Here is a 7,815-nt window from a genome sequence, read left to right as displayed (position 1 = left end):
TTCAGCCTGGAGAAGAGGAGGCTGAGGGGGGACCTGATCAGCGTGTATAAATACCTCCAGGGAGGCAGTGAGGAGGAGGGGGGCGGCCTCTTTTCAGTGGTGGGCAGGGATAGGACTAGAGGAAATGGCTTCAAACTGAAGCATCGGAAGTTCCACAGGAACTTAAGGAAGCATTTCTTCAYTGTGAGGGTGACAAAGCACTGGAACAGGCTGCCCAGAGAGGTTGTGGAGTCTCCTTCTTTGGAGATCTTTAAAASCCGCTTGGATGCAGCCCTGTGCCACGTGCTCTAGGTGACCCTGYGTGAGCAGGGGGGTTGGACTCGATGACCTCTGAGGTCCCTTCCAACCTTCGGCATTCTATGATTCTATGATTCTATGATAAAGCCCAAATGTGCCTCACTGCTCCTCCTCTCCACCATTTTCCTCCTCCCTCCCGTTTCCACACTAAAGAAAACCCCAGAGGTAGCCTGGGTGTGCTGGGAATTACTGATTGCCCTGATACTGGAGTTTACAGATTTAGTCATTATAGCCCTGTCAATAGGACCAGTCGCTTTGGCAAGGCTGGCAACACTTAGAATCGTTAGTAATAACAAGTAATTTGTATGAGATTAAAAAAGGGAAAAAATGATATTTWTGTTCTTTTACATTACCCTTCTCTCAGAAAATCAGAAGAAAATACATTAAATAAAAAATATCTAAAACCTACCATCAGTCTTCAGTCCTCTTTTTCCATTATCCTTTGGGTGCCATTTATAATCTACCTTCTCCTACTTCTTCCTCTCATTTTCCTCCTTCTCCATTGGGACAGAGTCAGACTGAAGGGAAATTTGAATTTCTCCTTGGACCTTCTATGCCACTGGATTTTCCTAATACAAGAAGAGCCCTTTGTATTTACCACACTAATGGAGGGAACAGTGAGTACAGCTGAACACCTCAAAGTTGTGAGAAAACTATGAAGTAATGTAACTCCTTATTGCTTCAAAATATTGCTCTAATGATTGCTGTAATGGAGGCCGTTTTATATTGGAAAGTGTAATCAGAAGAGGACAAAAATGGTTGGTAACCCTCTTCACCTCTAGAAGGTAGTGTCAGCCCGTAGGTCTGCATCCTCACAGTCAGTACTGCATCATCCCTCAAAACAAGGTCTTTACAGACTTACTGCTTACAGTGTTATATTGCCTAATGCTTTGAGATGTCTGTTACAAGGATCAAGTGCTGAGGTCCAGGAAGATCAGCAGCTGCTGATTTGGGCATTTAATCCCATGTCAAGGCTCAAAAGTGCATTAAAATATCTTTCAGAACTTGTGATGTGCTTTGAAATGTGATTTGCTGTCACACACTCCTAGTTGATCTCAGATATACTGCCAATTCCTTCTGCAACCTTGATTGCAGTACGGACTGTCCAATACATTGCAGTTGTAACTCCAGTACTACTCAGGTTCAAACTGAGATATTATGAGAAAGTTACTTTTCGAAAATGAAGGGAAACTGTAAATATAGAAAATTAAATTACTTGGGAGACTGTAGGTCTGGACTCTGTGGTCTGTGGACCTCAGAGGCAGGGGTACATTGTAGATTGCAAAGCAAAGCAAGATGATTATCCTTGTGGGAGAAATAACCTTCTATGCAAAATTCTGTGCCTCCACAGGAAAATTTGTAGGGGATCTAAATAAAACAAGGCTGAAAATGACTGACTGCGTTTTGCAGAGACTTTCCCCTCTCCTTTGTCTCATTTGACATAATGCACCCCTTGTTCAACATTTTGGGCAAAACAGTTCTTAACGAGCAAACGCGATGGAAAGACAAAACATGTTCATCAAAATGCCATTTGTAACAGCATGCCTCTCCACAGTACAGATTTGCATTGATTACAGAACAAGGCTTTGGAGACCCAGTGCCCCGCAGAGACATTTTCTCCTGCTGAGATCATATCTTTAAGCTGCTATTTCTTCTTTTATCTACAGCTATTTTAGGATAAACTCTGCCCACACCTGCAAGATGCATTTTTGCAAATGAAAGCAGTATCTGGCCTCAGCCTCATGTTCTTTTTGTCATTATAAAAATATATATGATCAAATGCAGAGGTCAGATTGCTTTGCTGGAAGCTATAGCTTAGCTTTTAAGCTATAGCTTTACTGATGGTCGGAGTTAACATGAGGAAAAAGGGAGTTAAGTACCGATGTGCTTTGTCTACAGAACATCTATTAGTGGAAATGATCTGAAAGTAAATTATAAATGTAGGATCTATTCCTTTTTATTCTTGAGATTTTTGAAGTAAAATAAAGAGGTGAGAATTCTTCTAGAGAGAGAACCTGAATGAATTGCTTGATGGCTTGGTGTAAATCTTCTTATCTGCCAGACAGCTATAAATCTTGGGATCCTGTATCACAAGCATTATGCTCCGCTGTGCCCTATCTTCCTGTATCCACTACAGCAATAGCTACTGAACTAGCCTATCTGTCAACAGCAAATATCAAGAAAATCAACGATTTTAGCAGAAAACATGTGACTCTGGAAATTTCAAGCCCTTGATAGTTCTCTTATTTACTTACTTGCAAAACCTGCGACAACTGCAAAGCAATCTGAGAAATTACAACATCTTCATTTCCCCTTTTTTTTCAAGTATTTCACATCAAATCATGGAAGCAGCGGCTAATATTCTGGTAAAGGTTGCTACGTGTCAGTGCACCAGGTCTACTCTACTGTTCTCCCCTTCATAAGTTAGTGGTGCCATTTTGAAGGGAAGACGACAATTCACTTCGACTCCTAACATGCTGCTTGACCAGCTTATGCTAAGAATAGGATGGCAGAACTAGATACGACTGGGATAATCAGGTGGGATCTCCTTCCAGTTAGATCTGTCCCCTCAGCAGACAGAAGACTTGAAGTACTGTGAACTACTGGGCCCAAGGCACTCCAAGATTGGAGAAAGCCAGTTTGAGGTGAGCCTAAGTGTGTATCACTCAGTAATCCCCTGTGACACTGTGCACAGAGTGTTGTGAGCAACACAAGAACACACTGTAGTTACTCTTGGCTCTTGTARTTGGCTCTTCAGTTTTCTCTTAGGCTTTTTTTCTTCTAATCGCTGCACTGGCACCATGTTCTCACCAAGGTCTCAGAGGCTACTCAGGTATCCCCTGAGCTGCATGGACATTGATGCCCTTCAGCATCCTCTGGTTTCTTTTGAGGCACTCCACTAATGGGAGAAAGACATTTTTCCCCCCCATCTCTGTGCATATATGCAGTTAGACCATGCATTTCCCAGGGCTGTGAGATTTCAAAAGYGCCAAGAAATATTGCCAAAAAACCTTAAAAATACATATTAAACGTGGCAGTGTGTAAATGTGATTTATGGTGTAATTATATGACTTGTCATGGTAGATATTGGTCGTGAGATATTACATGTTTCAGATGACCAAACACACTGAGGAATTTCTAACTGTTTATATGCATTCATATCCAAAGGGAAAGTGGGTAGAATTACACCAACATTTCTAAAATGGAGAAGTAAATGTAAAAACAGAAATAAGATTATGTTTGAAGGCCACAGAGGTAAATACATAAAGCGTTTACATTTTTCTAATAAAACATTTAAATAAAAAAAAGCTAATGATTTGTTTTAAATTTGGTCTTTTTTTACATAAATAACCCTTTATATAAAATATTTTTTAAATGACACTACCTTTTCCTAACATTACTCATCTTCAGCATAGCAGGTCAAGATAGATTGAGGAAGCATTAAAAAAAGGAAAACATGTAATATGACAAAATGAAAGGTCTGCATTTATGTTGATTCTTTCGTGTCAGCGTGGTTTAAAACTATTTGTAATGAAAGGGTAGTGTCAGATGTATTGGAGAACAAATAATATTTAATAATAATATTTACCTTCTTCCCTCACTTCAGTATTTGAAGATATCTCTCTTGATATGGTTTTGGAAGCTGCAGGAGCAACAGAGCTAGCTGTAAGAAAGTAAATCTGGTTTTAGTCATTTTATTTTGTATTTCACAAAAATTACTAAAAGCCACATTCAGTGAGAATCTACAGTGACAGTAGTAACATCAAAKCACACAACTTATCCTACTGCCTTTGGTCACTATTCTGTATGGCAAAATGACAGCAATATGATTTTGATTTTACTTTAATAAGGAAATAAAACAAAATAAGTTTATTTGCTATCATACTGGGCATTTTTGAAGTGTTTTGAAGTTTGAGTTTTCTTTTGGGGCACTTTTGCCTTTTTCTTTGCTTGGTTGTACATGGTAATTTATTCAACTTTGGGAAATAGTCAGAAATTCAGGGAAGAAGTCAGAAATTCAGGGAAGAAGTCAGAAAGGAAAGGAGATGCATGATTCCACTGTCCAAATAATCCATTGAGCTGCAAATGAAGGAATGCTGAAATGTTTGGGTACATGCTAAAACACAACTGAAGCAGCACGACTCATGTTATTCAACGGACGATGTGCCAAGGGGGAACAACGCAGTGAGGTTTTCTGGCACGTAAGAAAAGCAGGGAGCTGCCCTGGGAAGCAGCTTGCAGGAGGCAGGTTGCCCTCTCCATTGCCTAGGAAAGCAGGGCCGAAGCAGAAGCTCTTTGGCCTGGTCCCTGCTCTCTGCTCGTGCTCCCCTGTTACTGCTGCCGCCCAGGGAAGSGATCACGAGGAGGAACAAGGTGGCCCCTGCCGAGAAGTTGTTTTCCACACAGCTTCCTGCTCGCTCGGCCTACTACCCCAGGAGCAGCTCGGCCACCACATCTCGCAGGCCTCCTCGGCCTCCCAAGTGTAACTAGCTCAGCCTTCCCCTCCTCCAGCAACAAGGCCTGGGCCTCTTTTCCTTGCGTCTTCCCTTTCCCTCAAATCTGGGAGATGTAACTCTTGGGATTATSGCTTCCTGGGGAGGGTAAAAGAGGGAAGCAAAGCAGGGTATGGCTGCATGGGAATAAAGCATGTCCTCTCTTAATGATGAAGAGGAAATCATAGTGGGGCAGGGAAAGGAGAACTGCAGAAGGGAAAGAAATAGATCCCAAGACTTCTGGAGCCTTCCAAAACATGTATGTTCCCATCCCCCAAGTGCCACTGATCTTCTCTTTGTGCTGCAAAAACAAATTCTAAACCAACATTTAATTTTCTTATGCTGCTGTGAAGCTGAATACATCACTGCTGCCTGGGAAGGGAGCACTGGTGCTAATTTCTCACATCCTTCAGGAGCAGGCGTCACGCTGAAGACATGGAGAGTGAGATAGGAGAGCTCGCTCCACTCCACAAACCTGTCCCCAGCCCATTTCCCAAGCTCCTGCTGCATCCTCTGCTTACTACAGCCCTCATCACCCACAGCAAGGGTGCTGCTTGCTGCTGCTTGACTCYCAGGGCTGTCTGGAGCCAGCACTGAACTTCATTTAGAGTGACCATATGGTAGGACGCCTATCCACTGCTCAAAAAAGTAGCCATCATGCCCTGGAGTTCCCTCTGAGGTTTGTTGGTGGACACATCACATATTGTAACTAWCATAGGTGGCCTTTAGAATAACAACAGCTTTCTCCTAAAAGCTCAAAAGCTGCTTTAGGTTCATATTAATCCACTCTCCAGTTGTGGGAGGCTCCATGTGAATAGCTCCCCAGCTCCTGCATGCTAAGTAGCACTTTCTCATGCATACAGGAGCTGGGGAATGATGAAAGGCACAACTATAAGCTGATGTGGGTACATATGTGGCATACATGTCCTAGTCAATTTGAAACTCTTCTTAGAGGGCCTGACTACTGACTTCATTTCACCTCCAAGCAAGGGGAAGTGCAAACTCAGGCCTATAGTTCCTGCCATRAACGTTTCGATAATTAACTGCAAGGTGAACTGCATGACAACTTAAAAGCCAGTGTTTGGGCCCAAAAGTTAGCTTTAGTTGTCCCACATCACCAATGAAGGTAGTGAGAAGTCAATGTAACAGCACTCAGCTGAGAACTCCAGCAGTCTCAAGATCACCTCCAAGCAGACTCTTACTATTTCAGGTAGTGAAGGGTTAGAGTTAGGGTTAGGGTTGAGTTTGAGGTTGGGGTTAGGTTCTGTCGTGTGTGAAAGAACAGCAATCTGTCAAAATATGTGCCTACACCGTCTGGAGGCAAAGTTCACCAAGCTGGACACATCTGAGTTTTGCACACCTTCAACCACTACTTCTTCCCATAGTGCCCTCAAGCGAGTGCTACAGGTAACTCTCCTGTATTAATAATCTCCTTCAGGGTTCTGAGTAGAAGCTCAGACTGTTTGGATGGACAATCATATCTGTCTGCTCATCCTCTGCCCCTTACTTCATCCTGTCAGTACCGTTATTTCCTGTCAGAACATTTGCCTGATTTGCCTGACGCTTTCAGGCTCAGAAAAAGGTTGTGAGTTGCCTGTTCTAACTTTGAGTCAGAGACTTCTTGTGTCAGGAGTTTGATACAACATGGGAGCTCACCACATGGACAACTGCTCCTGCAATATGGTTGAGAGTAAAACAAAATTGAAAGTCCCAAACATATCATACCTTCCTAGGATCAGATTATTCTCAGTCACTGTCACTAGTGATTCTAGTCTTTTTGTATAGGCACAGAAACCTTTGCTAGCCAATGCCAATGATGGCAGCTCCTCCAAAGCTTTCAGTTTTGTATCTACCTCTGCTTTCATTGCATGTGTTCATCAAAAAGGCAGTAGAGAAACCAGGGTGAAGGGAGGGAAGAAAGCAAGAAACTTATTTGACTTTACTGTATGAAACCTAATGTATTAATTTTGCATCTATTCCTGCTCAGAACTGAGCAGTGAGTAAATCAAGAACTAGCAACTGATCTAAGTGCCACACTGTAAAATGGAGCAGGCAATTAAGAGTCGTGATCATTTGTCAGCTGTGCTTGTGGTAGAGTCATTGCAGTGATGATGCTTCCAGATAGATACCAGAGTCAATACTGTGGTGAGAATGCTCACTGAATTTAGAAGTATTTTGAAGTATTTTGAAGTATTTTGAAGTATTTTGAAGTTTGAGTAAAAACATTCACTACTCTAAGTGAAAACATTCACAGGCCTCTGACCACTCTCAGAATGTCAGTTACTCACCTGGTATTATATCCCTTCCTTCCCATTGGAGAATTTGACTTTCCTTCCATCCTCCCAGCACTTTCTTCTCCAGGACATGTGGGAGTAGTTCTTACCTAGCACCATAACAGGACACCAACCTGCCATAACTTATAAAGAAAAAAAAAAAAAAAATCCAGGCTAGTTTATATCTTGGGAATGGGTCCCACATTAATCCAGGAAAATGGTGATCTGTAGTCAGGCTGTGTGTGAATCATCACTACAATGGATTGAGATCATCAGTACAGTGGCTGTAATTGTTGGAAACGGCACTTGAAAAGAAGTAAATCCKTCCTCTCTCCTATCTAACCAGTCATCAACCCTACTAATCTCCATTAGAGTAGGTGCTGCTTGGCAGGAGATAGAGCTTCAGAAACATTCAGGAAAGGGGCATGGGATGGAAAGGGAAAATCACACTGCAAAATCTGCATCTGGGCTCTGACAAAGATATGGTCACTCTCCGATGAATCCCTCTAGGGATATGGAAATATGAGCTTCAAAAATTCTCTAGATTCTGATAAGCAGATGGCCAGTCTCTAAAGGCAAAACAGGCTCCTTCCTCAAGGTCATTGCTTAAAAGGTAGCCTGTAATGCAGAGGGCAGGCCCAAAGAGTCCCTACTATTCACATCACCTCTGAGACTGCAGGGCCATGAATCCATAGCTTGTCCACAAGTCTCCAGTGTTCCTGTGYTCTGAGAGGCACTTGAAAGTCCTCATA

This window comes from Nothoprocta perdicaria, unplaced genomic scaffold (assembly GCF_003342845.1).
Source record: "Nothoprocta perdicaria isolate Ctin4 unplaced genomic scaffold, notPer1 scaffold_37, whole genome shotgun sequence".
Taxonomy (NCBI): domain Eukaryota; kingdom Metazoa; phylum Chordata; class Aves; order Tinamiformes; family Tinamidae; genus Nothoprocta; species Nothoprocta perdicaria.
The sequence above is the reverse complement of the archived record's forward strand: the minus strand, read 5'-3'. Positions refer to the sequence as shown.